Consider the following 17,107-nt stretch of genomic DNA (forward strand, 5'->3'; position numbering starts at 1 on the left):
TTTCTGTGAGTAGTGCAAGCCGAAAATGCAGCGTTCGTTAGAGCAGAGGTACGCGATTAAATTCTGGGTGAAACTCGGTGGCACCAGGTCTTTTTGGAGGGCCCTCGCCCAAAACGATCCTCATTGTCTTTTTTGACATCAAGTCCTCAAGAAACTCAAACGATTGGCCAATCGGGTCCGACAAGATATCACAGCAAGCATTTTGAGACGTTAGAGGGGATACACGCAGCTCTGGTCTCACGCTTTCAATGCTTGAAAATCGCGCTGGCAGCGCTGCATCAACGCAGAAGGAGCCTATTTTGAAAGTTTTTAAAGAAAAGTAACGATTGGATCAATAATTTTTATTACTTTGCCGGCAAACCCTGTATGTAGTTCTAAATTTGTTGGAACTGCAGACCCCGACCGGATATAGCCATACGAACTGACCAACCAAAACTGAATTCTTTGTTATTGTATAAGATATATTCGCGAAATTTTACATGAATTATGGTGCCTAGAAGTTCTATAATCTGCGAACAAATTGTTCAGATCAGACCTTAATTCGACTTAAAGGTTGTCAATCACTGTGCGAAGAAAGAACTAGAGCATTGTTTGCGGTGGATGCAAAGCCGGTTATGTTTACAGATTTGTTCATACAATAGAAAAAAACTATCAGTGTGACAAAAATAAAACTCATTCAACTTTTGTGAATGGACACGAACGTGTCCTTAGTCAACTCCTTTACTAAATACTGAACAACTTGTCGAATCTTCCAATTATCTCCACTACCCAATACATGGATTATAATGTCATTAGCGTTGTAATACACATCACTTGAGATCTAGTCACAATTACAACTGGCGCTAATGGCCAACTGTCCGAACTCACAGACACAATTCCTTTATTCTCCAATGTTCAGGCTTGAGTAACCAAATAGTCGCAAAATCACTTCATTAATCAAAGCGAATAGAGATAAGCTACACATACAGCCTCTTAATACAAAATGCGCTAACGAGCTAACGAAAGTTGCGCCTACAAAAGAACTAAAAAATTAAATGATTTGTCAGCACGTTATCTCCTACTACAACAGCTACTTTCGGATTGATTGAAAATCTGGTTTAACTAGAAATGAAATAATGTTTTTGATAAAATAATGTTTAAGTCAATCCTTTCTTTCGTTAACATTTTGCTACTGACCGCCTTCCTCCAAAACCATTGCTTTGAGCAAAAACGGACTGTCCCTAAAGCGGACCAGATGTTAGCCTTTTTTATTCTGTTTTCTGCAACTTTAACGCTGATGCTACATTCATCAATTGGTGCTCATCCTCGTGAGTTTATCGCCCATGCATCTTTGGCTTTCCGAGTGATTTCAAATCGCTTTATTACCATTGACACATGCCATAATCCATTCAAGCAACCGAAACCTCACATTCACGTGTCTACACATGTATGTGAGTAATTCTGGCGCAGTGGCTTCTGTGGTAATTTATCGACGCCCCTCGAAAAGTGGGGTGCTTTGAGCAGGACATAACGCCTGAAAGAGGAAACAGTTACTAGACAAGAGAACCGCTGTGCATGTTACAGTAATTAAGGATGTCGCATGTGTGGTAAGCCATATACGTCTTATTGTACACGAATGTAGTGAATGTAGCAACAACCACTCAAGCATAGTGCGAAACAAGCCGCAATTGCCGCAATTTCTCGAGCACTTATGTGCATATTCGCACATGTTTTGGGGTGTCATAATTGTATATCTCCATTTACATTCTCGGATTGCCATGCCTCTCTGTCGAATACATCACACAATATTTCCCACGTCCGCATTTATGTGCTTACGCATATGCTTCCCTAGTTTATCAGGCTTTTACGCGATTTTGCATAAGTATAATTTAATGTTTTCTGTGGATTAAACTTACACGCAAGCGAGGGCCTTTTTATAGTCTCGCAACTAAGTTGCTAAGGAGAGTATTATAGTTTTGTTCACATAACGGTTGTTTGAAAGTCCTAAAACTTAAAGAGTCAGATATAGGGTTATATATACCAAAGTGATCAGGGTGACGTGTAGAGTTGAAATCCGGATGTCTGTCTGTCCGTCCGTCCGTCCGTGCAAGCTGTAACTTGAGTAAAAATTGAGATATCATGATGAAACTTGGTACACGTACTTCTTGGCTCCATAAAAAGGTTAAGTTCGAAGATGGGTAAAATCGGCCCACTGCCACGCACACAAAATGGCGAAAACCGAAAACCTATAAAGTGTCATAACTAAGCCATAAATAAAGATATTAAAGTGAAATTTGGCACAAAGGATCGCATTAGGGAGGGGCATATTTGTACGTAGTTTCTTTGGAAAAGTGGGCGTAGCCCCGCCCCCACTAAGTTTTTTGTACATATCTCGGAACCTACTATAGCTATGTCAACCAAACTCTATAGAGTCGTTTCCTTCAGGCATTTCCATATACAGTTCTAAAATGGAAGAAATCGGATAATAACCACGCCCACCTCCCATACAAAGGTTATGTTGAAACTCACTAAAAGTGCGTTAACCGACTAAAAAAAATCGTCAGAAACACTAAATTTTACGGAAGAAATGGCTGAAAGAAACTGCACCCAAGTTTTTTTTTTTAATTGGAAATGGGCGTGGCGTCGCCCACTTATGGACCAAAAACCATATCTCAGGAACTACTATACCGATTTCAATGAAATTCGGTATATAATATTTTCTTAACACCCTGATGACATCTACGAAATATGGGTGAAATCGGTTCACAACCACGCCTTCTTCCAATATAACGCTATTTTGAATTCCATCTAATGCCTTTTCTGAATAATAAGAGTGTATGGAACCAATGGTAATAGCGGAATAAAACTTTACACAAATACAGTATTTGAAAAATATGTAAATGACGGATAATGAAATCTCGATTATCACTTTATCATGCGAGAGTATAAAATGTTCGGTGACACCCGAACTTAGCCCTTCCTTACTTGTTTGCTCATGCTTTGCCAGCCGTCTTAGGGATGCATTGTAAAAAAATTAAGTTAAGTTAAATGTCATCAAACAGCTGCTACTCGTTAATATCCTCTTCTAACCACAATTACATCCTCAAACAATGGCGTGGAAAATGTGAGCTACTTCTGATTATACCAAATGCTGAGTTCGCCGTCTACTGGCTAGTTTTTCTTGTCCACAATAGAACATGAACCACATCCTGTTAATTAGTAGGTTGATTTCTCCTAATGTATACCACTAATGAGTTTTCAATGAAGTCCAATACTAAGAAGTGTATTAAATTTTTATTTTCGATATAATAAATCATGTCTACTAATTTTTCTAAAAATATGAACGATGCTATCTTGAGGTATTTACTTATGGTCACCATCTCATAGTGAAACTATAATTTCATTCCAACACACACAATGAAACCATCGCCACACCTGACAATTGCTTTGTGGAAGCAATAAGCACCGAACACGCATTCATTTACGTTTCACATACGCTAGAAGCAGAATGAGTTCAATAAATCCGGAATAACCGCAAATAATGGAGGAAATGCAAATAGCGCGCTCCCCACCGCCATATACTGGCAACTGGTTGTGGGATTCAACTCTTTCCGCGCCCCTATATTCTTTACCCGCCAGAGTGAATGTGTAAATATGTGCGCACATCGGATGCAGATCCTCTCTGTTGACCAGCTGGTTTGGTCGTATACAATATATTCGTTACGCACACCAGCAAACACATGCGGCAACATGCGGTTAACGTTGTTGACATTTGTATTTCGGCGTCACCCACATTCGAACCAGCGAGGATGGTGGAAATGCAATTTTAACAACAATGGCGCGCCCCGAGGACATAATATGTGCAATTCTCTCTTTCCATTTTTTAATTCACGCACCGCTGCACCACAGTGACGGCGACGAACAGATTGTTGAGAGCTGCGGAGCCCAGGGGATGCCGTACTGCTACCTTATTTCTTTTTGTACATACATATGTGCATAGCATGAGGAAAAAATGGCACATCCGCGAACGCGAATTGCCCAACTGCGGCTGGGCTGATAGGAAATTAATTTCATTTAAGTGCGACGCAGGTGATGATAGAGACACGCGTATAATAGAAATGCCGCCACAGACCCGGCCGGTTCATATTCTCGGCTGCTGGGTATTGGTTAATTAACAAGCAGTATTCTTTTGCTCGTCGTGAGCGGCGAAATTTCAAATATTCTGCTCCTACGTTAGTTTGTGCATAAAAAGTATGTGCAGTTGTTTGCAAGGCTTTGTTTAACACTCTTTGAAATTGGTACATCAGTGCGTATGAGTAATTTTTCTTAAATGCGGTTCCAATTAACTCCGCGATCGTATTGCAGATAATTATATTAGATCATGAGTGCATGCATTTACATGTGAGGTGAGTTCGACGAAATTCCTGGCGGCAGGTGAACGCATCTAAGGTGTGAGCCTGCTTTAGAAGCTTCAGAAAATCGATTTTTTTACTTTAATCTCTTTAAAAATTATCTAAGAATATGTCCCCAAAGTTATAGATGGGAGTTCGGAATATTGTCGAAGCTAGAAAGGAAGAAGTGACCGAGCGTCTAGCAGATATGTGGGCGCTTGGACAGAAAGTGAAAACGTTGACGCGCGATTTCTCTGTTTTTGATTTTTACGATTTTTATTAATTGGCGGACAAAGCTAAACGTCTTTTGTAATTGGGGCAAAGTTTATTATCTTTGGCATTAAATTATCTTCTATTTAAACTAAAAAAATAAGAAAAGTCTAGTTTGAACATATTTTTAAACAACTCAAAGTAAATTTTTTGGGTCAAAACCCACTTTTTTTAATTTAAAAAAATTGTAGAATTTTACATTTTTTGCATTTTTTTAGTATAACTGAAGATAAGTTATTAACAAATATGAATCTCTTTGAATTTTTTGTTTCAGATAGTAATTGCGACCTGCATCCTGCCCGCCGTCCGGCAAATGCACATGCGAGATGCATAGTTAGCGATTTTTATTCCATTGCAGAAGACCGTCATACTCGCACTCAGAGTGAGAGCAATTCAAATATATACTTATAGTTAAATATGAGCAAAGTAGCTCAGCCATTTGTTGCAATAAAAGGGCAACAGCAGAATAAATAATGAAGCTAATAATGAAATTATATCATTCGCTGAATGGAAAATTTAATGAGATCACAGCTGGAACACTTACAATAAGCTCATAAAGGATGGTTAGTACTTACTTGCCGAAAGCGAGGGTGGAAGAAACTGAAACTTTGTTCAGCAGGTAAAGGAATTAGGAATTACAAAATGCGCAAACCGCCGGGTGAATGAGAGATTAAGTAAATGAATGCATAAATGCAATAAAAAGCAAGGAAATATGAGCTCACAACTGCTTATGCCTCAAACTACTTTTGCTTAAATTATAGTGAACGCCAGGGCGTATACGCAACGTTGGAATTAAGGGCTGGGCGCAAGTAGCAAGTTGAAGTAAAAGCAAATACAAATCGTGCCTGCACAACATTACACTTTCGATGACGTCCGCGCCCAAATGGTCAGCAAAATGGGCAGCAAATCACTAGCAGTGCATTCGTTCGCCAGCAATTGTCCGCTCCTTATTGCATGTGCAAATAATTAAAAGAAAGGTTTGCCGACTATCCTTACAATTGCATAATGCTTTTCATCAAGCAGATTGATTTAAGTAATGATAATACAGTAGAAATTTTTCCCACTCGAACGGCCAATTACTGTAGTGCTATAATTATCAGCGATTGCAGGCAATATGGGAAGGGCGCAACTGATTCTCAGTGTAAATATGGGTGATTTATTTCCGAAATATTTATGTTATTGCAGTCTACTAGATCGATTGAGTAAATGCGACTTGAGGAACTACAATTTTTCTAATGGCAATTGATGCCAAAGGCTCAAAAATCTAAATTAAATCTCTAATGTTTCGAAGGTTTGCTGTTACATAATAAAGAGCTTTTAAATGAATATAATATGTAAATGCCGCGTGCTGTGATGTAAAAGCGAACGCTTTCGTTATTATTTCTAATTCAATTCGAAAGCTAATTGGGTCCATAACTAACGGTATAATCTCATTTAATGCCGCAAGCCGATTTAGGTTGCATGTTGCAACTCCTCACTTCGCTTTTGTGGCAGCGGGCATTGCAATTTCGCTTCACATATAATTTCAAATAGTTATGTAATGAACTTCGCATGAATTAGAAACCACAGTATGATATTAATTAGGAAGCATTGAAAGAGATTATTGTAAGGGATATTCTTTACAACAACCAGGAAACTCTCTTAGATTACCTCCAAAATAAATTAGCAGCATTCGAATGGCCTAGAATGTGAAAGAGAAGCATGATGGAAAATTAGAAAGTTATTAATTCGTTCATCTAAATAAAATGGTATTCCGAAATAGGCTTAATTAGTCTTCTTACTTATTGTAAATTTTTCCTAGTCTTACTACACTTACTGGTAATATTTAACATATTAGTCCGAGCCCCTTTCCGATAGCTATTGCCACGAAAAGCTTGTTTCTAATGTCCTCATTCCCAAACTTTCATGTTCCTTACATACACACATCTACATAGATGCATGCATAAGCATTTGCACCGCTAGGTAATTTTGAATTTGCTTTCGTTAAGTGCTTCTTAATGGTATCAAAATACTTGTTTGCCCCTCTTAACTATCTTCCTTTTAATTTCCATCCCATCTGCCATCTGTGAAGAACTTTTGGTTTTTCTCTATTTTTCTGCTGCCATCTTCTACCGTGTTTCATTGTCCTCTATTACACAGTTTGATACCTTTGAATTTAGCCATTAAAAACTTATTAAAGCAATTTTCACGTTTTCCTTTCTTGCATCTTTCATTGCGGTCAGTTTAGTCATGGATTTTAAGTGATTAAATTAGGATCGGTCATTCAACGTACGCACGTCACTTTTAATGGATGCTAGGAACCATTAATCTTTTTCGAAAAATCAAGGAGAAGGAAGGCATGAACATCAAATAATGGTAATAATTGCGAAATGAATGGCAAAATTGGCGATAAGCGAAATCATGTTAAGCTTTTTTTGAGCAAAACATATTTTGTTGTATCGAAACGATACTTCATACGAAGTAAGATATTCAAAAAAGAAAAACAAAAAAGAAAACCAAACATCTTTATCAGATATATGTACTTACTCTAAAACAATGATTTCTATACCCCAGTACGGGTACTAATCACATACCTAAAGAACGCTTTACGTTATTCACTCATATTTTCAATATGCTTTCCTTCCCAATTGCTTGTAATCTTTACGTATGAAAGAGTAACTAAATAACAAAGCGAATAACCAAACATAAAATGCAATTTTTTCAGAAGAAGAAGAAGCAGTGGCACTCTAGTGGAAAATATGGCTTCATAATGCATTTATTTATGGCCACAGAAGCCAATTGCAGCAATGCAAGATGCACAAGTGAATGGAGGAGCATGAAAAGTGGCAACGGTGTGGAAAATCACATGAGAACACACACACACGCATTCTCATGTGTATCAGCAGATATATTGACTACATCTTACAAACCACTTATTCCATTTCCAAATTTGTTTGCTTACACACACACGCCACATCTGCACTCATACTCAGACGAAAGCAGTCAAGCAATCAAGGGTCGGCAGAGACATTTCCCAGCTTTGATATAAAATTGGTGCACCTATATTCGACGGACTTTTGATTGAATTTGTATTTCACCGCAAACTTCAGGCACAAATTTGAGGAAATCAGACCGACAATATCTTAAATACTCTTTAATAAGTAGATCTTAACTCTATCGCTTTGTTTTATGTTGTATTGTTTTCAAATTAAAAGCATTGGTTTGGCTTCATAATGGTCTAGTATTAGACTGGTAAATTCCTGGCCGAACTTACTATTACCATGTGAAAAATACTATTTGCCATTCCAGAAAATAGAGACCACCAGCTATATCAGCTATAAACTATTTTAGACAAAGTTGATTTGACTAGTGGGTGCATTGGATTCAATTCAGTCGCCACTTCGTTTGTTAAGAGTAAACGCAAACCCCATTCTGCATTTGTGTGTGTGTTTGAGCATGTAAGGAAACAAAGAGCTCACCAAGTAGTGCGCATCATTGAGTTAAAATGAAGTATGTAAAACCAGAACAATTCTCGTGCAGAAAAGCAGAGAAAGGAAAAGAAAAAAATCACGGAAAAACAAGTGTGGTATGGTCGGACTCGGATAAACTCGGAAGTTTATCACAATTAATAGTCATCTACATCAATCAGATACATCTGATCTAGCTTCTTTACACATTGGATTAATTATACTTGTATACATAAAATGGTACTGCAGATGTACTGCAGCTTCTCAACAGCTGATACTATTGGAGAACCATTACCAGCCAACATTGATTTTGGCTGTTCCACAGTTGTCATCCACAACAATCCGGTTGAGCATATTTGTGAGCCAGAATTTTATTGAGTACGACTGGTGACTCGTTAAGTACCATACAGCTGCTAAGGCATGCAACACAACCGGATTCGTCTTGTATGTGTGTGTACACGAGAACATATGTGCAAAGTGCAAACACCGAAAATGTTTCGATTTCGGGCAAACAAGTCATGACAAATAACGGGAAATGAACATAGAATTTCATACAAGAGTCAACTTTTCTACAACATAGATTTGCTATATATACATACACATATTTTTTCGTAAACATGCGAAACAAGCTCAACACTTGTTCATTCCACAAATTTGGAGTTAAAAGCTGCTTATTTCTCCGTTAGTGACCCTGTTGTTCAACCAATTCACTCACTTGGCAGCACCCATTTTCACATAACCAACGCAACTTGTTAACCGAGTGCATAGAAAGCAAATTTTCATTCGCTACACGCACACAACCTTCCTCGCACAAAAACACCAACGAGCATTAATCTATATTGGAAAACTTTTGGCACATTAGTTAATCGGTTGAGTAAGTTTGCTCCGAATAAAATGTTGCATGTTGCGACTCTGTATGTGTGGCCACTCTTTCATCAGAAAGCCATTACAACATAAATTACCCACCGGAAGAATTACATTTACATGGCTACGTACATTTATATAACCGACCACAAAATCGAAATTTATTACCGCAGATTTGTGGGAAACTTTGTGGTCAACTTGGGCTCTCAAACGGAAGATAAATCGAGAAAAGCAACGGGCAAGAAAAAAACTGAAAATGTGCACCAGCACACAAAGGAAAGGTTGTTGCCTGCCATTCAAATGGTAAAATAGGAAAACTTCATTCAAACGATATCGAGCAGCAATGTGACGTTGAATCTGAAAGCTGCGCAAAGCGTTACCGTAACGCGGTGAAGTGTGAAACCGTGCTAAAGGGGCTACTGTTTGGCATCGCTGCAGATTAACGAAAATCGTTTCCCAAATGTGTCTATAAATAATGTAAAGCACGCATGGATCTTTCCCGACTAGTTCATATGACCGAGGGTACTGCAACTAATTCCCATAGATAGCGATGCCTAGAATTGCCTACTCCTTATTTTGTTGGTATCGGATGCATGTTGTTTCCCAATGTTATCACCTGGCTCACATATGAGTTACAATTACATCACTTTCCAAATTATCTTCTTTCGTAATTTGAGACTCCACCGACTCACACATCGCCCGCCTGTGGGAATTTTGTTGGCTGCTCGCTGTTCACCTACGCCCCGGTGCATCGCTGTGTTGACCAGTTCCCGCCAAAGGCGCATAGACCACTTACATACGTACAGACAAGCCTTCGAAGCGCGCATCCGTTTTATACATGCAAAACTTTTCACCAAATTAGCATGCGTAGAATAAAATTATTCATTTTCACAGCCCATCATACCTACGGATATGTGTGTGCGCCGATGGGTACCCACGCTGTGGCGCGCAGGGGTGCTAGAGTGTGTCGTCGGCTTTAACATGTTGCAGCTAATTGGCACAACATTTCGCCGCGTTATCTGCGCTAATTCATCACTTGCATCTGCGGCTCCTGCTCGATCCATTGTCGAACCCGTTGTGCATATGTATATGTCTCTCTCTCAGTCGCTTGTTCACACGCGTAAATCAAATTTAATTTCAACGCGAACTCGAATTAAAAATTTGTATTTACCGCTTTTTCGCTGATTTTTATTTTTATGTGGCGCTTGTAACTGTGGTTTCGCGAGGTACCTAGGCGTCAATAGTTGTGTTTGAAACATGACTATATATTTATTACTTCTTTTTTACATTCAATATTGAAGCTGTTTGTACTTGCATGTTGTATGTGCAGGGCTCCCTAGAGATTACTAAATATTATACACCAGATTTGATTTTGAAATTTTTTATCGATAACATAGCTATGGTAATAATCGTACTGTAAAAAATTATCACATAATATAAAGCTGATTTATACACGTATATTTGATTCCATAGATGAAAACAGTGATACCCCAGAATGGAAAATATTTTTCTGCCTTAACTTTATTTCATCGAAACAATAGTTCACGGATCACACACACGGTAGCATTAAATAGTTCGAATCAGTATACTATATTTAATATATGTATACAGAATTTTATATCAAAGGGTCTGCCAATTTACATTTAGTCATCCTACTATTCTACAAAAGTTCAGTCGTACTTATTGATTAACTCAGAAAGACAGATAACGCATGTAATACAGTGAAAATTATTTATAAATAAGCTGTATTTAAAAAAGAAATATTATTGTTTTTGTTTTTTTTTTCCTACCAAAAAGAAATGTGCGATATATTAAAAGCCTATTGATTAAATATATCACTCATTTCAATATATACGCACACTCACATAAACACACATTTTTTTATATAAATTTCCATCACTCAGTTCCATGAGCTTAATGCAATTAATGTTTATTATCTTTTAATTTATTAATTGCAACACATGCGAGTTTTCGATTATCTACGGTAATGTTTATTAGCCCGACAATGTACGAAGTGTTTTGCTTCGAAATTGTGATATTTCATAGCGAGCACACGCACTCATTTGATACAGGGAGGTCTCACGCTCCGAAATTTACGGAAGCAGTTCTTAGGCGCTGACTCCTCTGAGAGGTACATATACCACAAAATCAATCCACGACGTTTCTAGATAATACAGAGAACACCTTCCGGTACAGAAATATATAGAAATATCAGCCAATAAATTATACTTTCCCCAAATAAACCGTTTTAAGCAGACAACAACTCGTATATGTGCTTATTGCATTGGGGATATTTGAGAACCCAGTGCAGTAATCAATTAATGTATGCACCATACATCGGTACAACAGAGTAAATCTTTCGTAATTGCATGAATAATCGCACGTGGATGTGTTGCATTAATGTGCTTGGTACACCCTTTTAAGAGAATTACAATTTTGCTAATTAGCCACGTAACACATTACTCGCTGTTACGAAAGCGCTGAGTTGTTCATTACACTTTCGCATACACACATATGTACGAAGATATAGCAACCAAATAAATCACAGTTGCAGTAACTACACGACAATGATTTCCGATATCATCACACTTTTATTTAAATCAATTAAATTTTTTATAGGCGACAAGAAGTTTAGTGGAAACAAGTTTTACTGAGAAATATAATATTTGTGTAAAATTAGTAGTTCTCTACTGGTGATGTTCATCTCGCAAATGTCCAGTGAAGCAACAGTATAACGATTTGCAATAATTATTTAAAATAACCTATTAAACTATAATTATGTGGGCAGTCTTAAGGACAGGCATATCGGGTAATAACATTTGTCTAATTTAAAGGCAATTAATGAACAACTACTATCACAAAATAAATTGCATAATTTTTTAAAAATTAGAGTATCAATGATGGCAATGACTTCGGTCTACCTTAACGTCAACATAGATTTATTCCTACATGTAAGCGCATAATAAAGAACAAGTATGCACATAGATAGTATACCTGCATACCATATACTACTCTCTGTATGTGGGTAACCACAAATCGAAATGGAGCTAGAGTTTTTCATTAAAATGCAAGTGCTTCGGTGTGGTCTTTCTCACCACGAGTGTTCATTTGTTTTTACAAGTGCTCTCAGCTAACATCAATTTATTCATTTTAGGTTCGAGTACAGGGTGATATACGAATACTACTTTTTGTTTCTATGATTCTAAATACAATCAAAATATGTCGGGTCCGTGCTAGGTGAATATAACTCGGTTTCAACTGAGCATTTTTAAATCAATATTTTCTTAAGTTCACGCGATGCATTTTGTCCCTTGTCTGTTCATCGATGACGATGGAGCGAACGTTCAATTCCCCGACCATGAAGAAGTTCGAAAAACAATTACCCGCCTAAAGAACAACAAAGCGGCGGGGGCCGATGGATTGCCGGCTGAGCTATTTAAACAAAGTGGCAAAGAACTGATAAGAAGCATGCATCAGCTTCTTTGTAGAATACGGTCGGACGAAAGCATGCCCCACGACTGGAATTTAAATGTGCTCTACCCCAATCCACAAAAATGGATACCTCGCAATCTGCGCCAACTACCATGGAAGCAAATGGGTCTAGCAGTGAAAAAGGGCAAGACGAAAAATCTCCTGGCATTAAACAAACTGCCGTCGCACTCGCGAGTTGGCTCCCAAGTCACTGTTGACGGTCATAACTACGAAGTCGTAGATAATTTCGTCTAACTTGGAACCAGCATTAACACCAACAACAACATCAGCCTCGAAATATAACGCAGAATACCTCTTGCCAACAAGTGCTACTTCGGGCTGTGTAGCAGTTGCTATATGGTGCAGAAGCATAGACCAGGTGGAGAAGGACCTGGCTACACTTGGAATCTGGCGCGCATGTTGCAAGCTCGACTATAACCTACGCCAATAAAGAAATATGAAGAAATATACACAATAAATTCACACAGATGAATATCAGCAATTGAGTTCACTTGCTTCTGATAAATAGTCACGAATTCAGCACTTTTGGCAAGTTATTTTTTGGTAAACTCCTTAATGCCAGAGCTTGAGGCATTTCTCAAGACAACAATATTCAATCAGAGTAAAGTTGTTTATACTTGTATAAATGGAATTAACAGTCGGGTGCCGAAATCGCCAAACGTCGCTGGAATATTTCATCTTTAAAGGTAAAACATTCTCTTTCGTTTGAAATACTTGAATATAGGAACTGAACAAATGGCTGACACAAGCGACAGGCAACTAAAACAAACTTAAAAATATCTCAAAACCAAATAAAAAGTAGCAAACTCCAAAGAAAAACAATGTGGAATTAAAAGGAAACTTCAAGTGTCAACGGGTTTACTTCGTGTGCTCGTTTTTCATTCGACAATTCTTCCGTTGAAACTGCAAGAGTCTCCCAGGGGAAACCGTGTTAAATTATGCAAATAAAGCGACATAGTAGACGTCGTTAATGAAACTCAACGTCAACGAAGTGTTTACACAGGGCCGGAGACTGACGTACGCAAGAGATTTCGCCTTTCTGTTGACTCTAACTCGTTTTGCTTTGCCGAAGCCAAGTGTCGCTACTGCAAATATTTCTGAAGCAAAGCGCGAAAACGAGAGGCCGTTATAAAGTAATTTATAATTTAATTGAAGCATTATGAGCGAAATTTCATGCAAATGTCCAATCAACTGCTGCCATATGGCAAACACGGCAACTTTGGGCTTAATTTAGTATTCTTATTTCTTCATTTTGTTTACGTTTGCCTACGGCTTATTTAATTTGCTGCACATAAATTCTGTTTAGTGTCATTCCGTCCGATGGAGCATGCAAATGGCGCATGTTACGTATACGCACCGTGTACCACTGTTGCTCGTGCGAAAGTTGCTCAATTTTGTATATGCAACTTGAAGAAAGACGAACACGAAGGCATATTTCTGAGTCATAAGTAAGGGCCACTTGAAGATAATGAAGAGAAAAACCTCAGCAAACATGACAAAGCCGTGGCTCAGTGAAGCAGTCTAACTGCACACCAAAAATCCAAAAAATTTGTATTTTTCTTACGTATAAATATGTATATAGTATATATGTATGTACAATTACCAAAATTCATGCCGAAAATAATTAATGATAATACTTACTTTTATAACTCATGGAAGTTAAACTTTTAGCGGCAGAAATAACAGTATGATACCTTAAAAAAGCACAGAGTGGTGTCCAAGTACCATCACCCCACTCGTTAAATCGTTCGAGTAAAAAACATCACTCAATAGTTTAATAGCCGACGGAAAGTAAACAATTGAAATGTCTTTTCGACATTTTTTAATTAAAAGTCACTTAATGCGTCTGTGTGTACTTAGGTCCATCCGCCCCATGGAGAGGGCCGCCTCCTCGTTGTGTAAATAACGAAAAAAACGATTTTGACTACAAATGCCCACAACTTTTATGGCCTACGTGTCGCTGGAAATGTAATCACGCCCCCCTCTGAGATTTCATTTGTAGTATTTAAACGCAACACAAATAAATGGCACATTCTAATGTCCTCCACCGGCAACTATGTACACGTACAACGTGTCAACGTTTGGCGGACAAATAAAACCCCAAAGTACCTAAGTTTCACGTAACTTAACACAAATCCCAGCAAATGCCCTCCCATTGCGGTTTGCACAGACACACACTCACTGGAAAAGCACATTTGTGGCACGAAATTTTTGTGGCCGAAAAAGTCAATAGCAGAGAGGAGTAAATGGACAAAGGTGCCTCACATGACTGACCAAGTGCCAAAGCCAACAATTTTTTGTTTGTATTCTATGTCATCAAAAAGCTCCACCGACGCGACACCCAGTGTAAGTAGAGCGCTCACCAGCAAATCGTTTAGCTGGCGAGCATTATCCATGGCAAATACACACGAACCCAACCATAACGACACGGGCCAATAAAATTATATCGCTACAAGAATTTAAATTAAGCGAAATGGCCGCCTTTTGTTTGCCACAGCACAGACCTCGCATTTCGGGAGAGTTTGGCAGGTCGAATACCGTCCGTGCCTGCACACGGCAGGTACCAAAAGCAGCCTTAGCAATGCGGCACACTCATCGCGTGCCTCTACGAATGCATATATATGCACACACTTCTTTGTTTGCCTACCAATTATCCTTGACTATTCAGAGCTCGTTTTGTATAAACAACAGGTTTTCACAACTGACAGTTGGCAGTTAATCACAACGACTTTCGATAAGTAAAGCAAAGTTTGTGCGGTAAACTTTAGCTATGTAAAAGGTTTGCAATTAACCTTATCCGTACAGGGTCTTCCAGCGGGTACAACAAGTGGACTCCGCACACCCGATTGAAACATTAGTGACGTTTGGGTATACTAATATGAGTATATTCATAATATATAAGTGTATATCTGAACAGCAGAAGCCTCGAGAAGCAACCTAGAACACTTGAATGATAGAAGAATGTACAAGTGATATATTGAAAACCAATTATAGAGTATACAGCGAGCAACACATATACAAGTTATTCGCTTTGCGCTCCTGTGTTGTTTACATCCGAACAGAGAAACCCTTTAAATAACTGCAAATATCTCTAAGTTGTTTATGAATTTTTCTGTTTCTTGCGAAGTGTGTTAGGACTAATATAGTTAGTGTTATTATGTTTGCTTTGTCTGTGGCGGCAATCAGAACGTGTGCAGACACTTTTTAGCACCTTTCATGTAACTTTTATGGATTGCCTTTCTCACAACAGCGAAAGACTTCAAAAGGCCTGATTCACAAAATTTTACTGACGATGTTTGAGCATTTGATCAAGTTGAGAGGAAAAACATTTTTAAAATGCTCTTATATTATTAATAACTGCTCCTTAGCTGAACACAGAATGGACCTAATTAACCCTTCATTACAAGTCTTATAACATCTAACACATTATGTAAGCAAATATCAACCAATATCATTGTTTCACATTTTAATCAACCAGTTGAGACGAAAAATCAACCAAAACTTGTCTCTGAAACAGATGAAGTCAAAAGTGATGATGTCACAATTATTAAGAAGATTTTAATTTTCACACGTAATTGTCAGTTAAAGTATTTGCAGCTTTCTAATACATTGCAAATGGCCAAATATACACCATAATTGCTCCTGGCATAAACAAATATTTATCCAAATTGTAGAGAAATAAGCACACACGCACACACAAACAGAGCAAATGAAGACGGTCACATTGAGACAAACCGAAAGACAAATGAAATTTAAACAAACGATTTCTGCTCTGACATGCACGCAACCGTGTACAAACATATCTACAAGGAATGCGATGAACTAATGACCTTGAGACATGCCACGAAGGCCAGCTGATGTGCTTGGGCCAGCCTTCGGTGTCAACCAACTTAAATATTTAGCTATTTTTGACATTGCAGAAATTCAACCAGCAAATATTTATTCACGAGCGCTGGGAAACATAACTCTCCCTGCAAAAAGACAACGGTACTTTATTAAAATGGCATAGCCCCAAAGGAAACATTTTAAATCAGAAAGACCAAACAGCAATTTTGTTCAGAAAATCTACTTGTACCTATGCTATGAGCACATGCAGGAACCACACAAAGTTTCCTTCACACACGGCACAAAATTATTTCCTAAAATTTCAGCTAATAAATTTCAATAGAGACAAGGAATTCACACCTAGCTGTGCATGTGTAACTGTACCTATATGAATGTACCTGCAAGTTAGAATATTACAAAGGGACCTGATATTTGCTGCTGTCAGTGGCAGTTGACTCGAATTGCTGAATTTGCGGTTTTAATAACAACAAAATTGTGAGCAACAAATTGCCCAAGCAAACCGACATAACAAATGTTGTTTACTCAGAATGTCGATGAACGTCGATGAAAGCAGATAAACAATTCAAGATGGCCCATGGGGCGAAATGCAGTGATGGTGACCGAAAATGCTACAATCCAGAGAGCAATAGGAGCGGAGCTAAACTCATTAAAATTTTGCCAACAAGCTCGAGTTGACCTGGCTTTTATTGTTGAACGAGTATTTTAGGTTTTGTTATTTATCGCTTATGAACACAAAGAGAGAAAGTAACAAAAATGACAAGTACAACAACTCATTTTTATTGTAATCTGTTCTCCATTTTCCTATCATAAAAAGTTGAA

General features: G+C 38.1%; 1 protein-coding gene across 3 annotated transcripts in view; it reads right to left on the reverse strand.

Moving 5' to 3' along the window:
- LOC120782641 overlaps positions 1-17,107 on the reverse strand; it is a 40,836-nt gene that overhangs the window by 11,857 nt on the left and 11,872 nt on the right. The window lies entirely within an intron of this gene.

This window comes from Bactrocera tryoni, chromosome 1 (assembly GCF_016617805.1).
Source record: "Bactrocera tryoni isolate S06 chromosome 1, CSIRO_BtryS06_freeze2, whole genome shotgun sequence".
NCBI classification, from domain to species: domain Eukaryota; kingdom Metazoa; phylum Arthropoda; class Insecta; order Diptera; family Tephritidae; genus Bactrocera; species Bactrocera tryoni.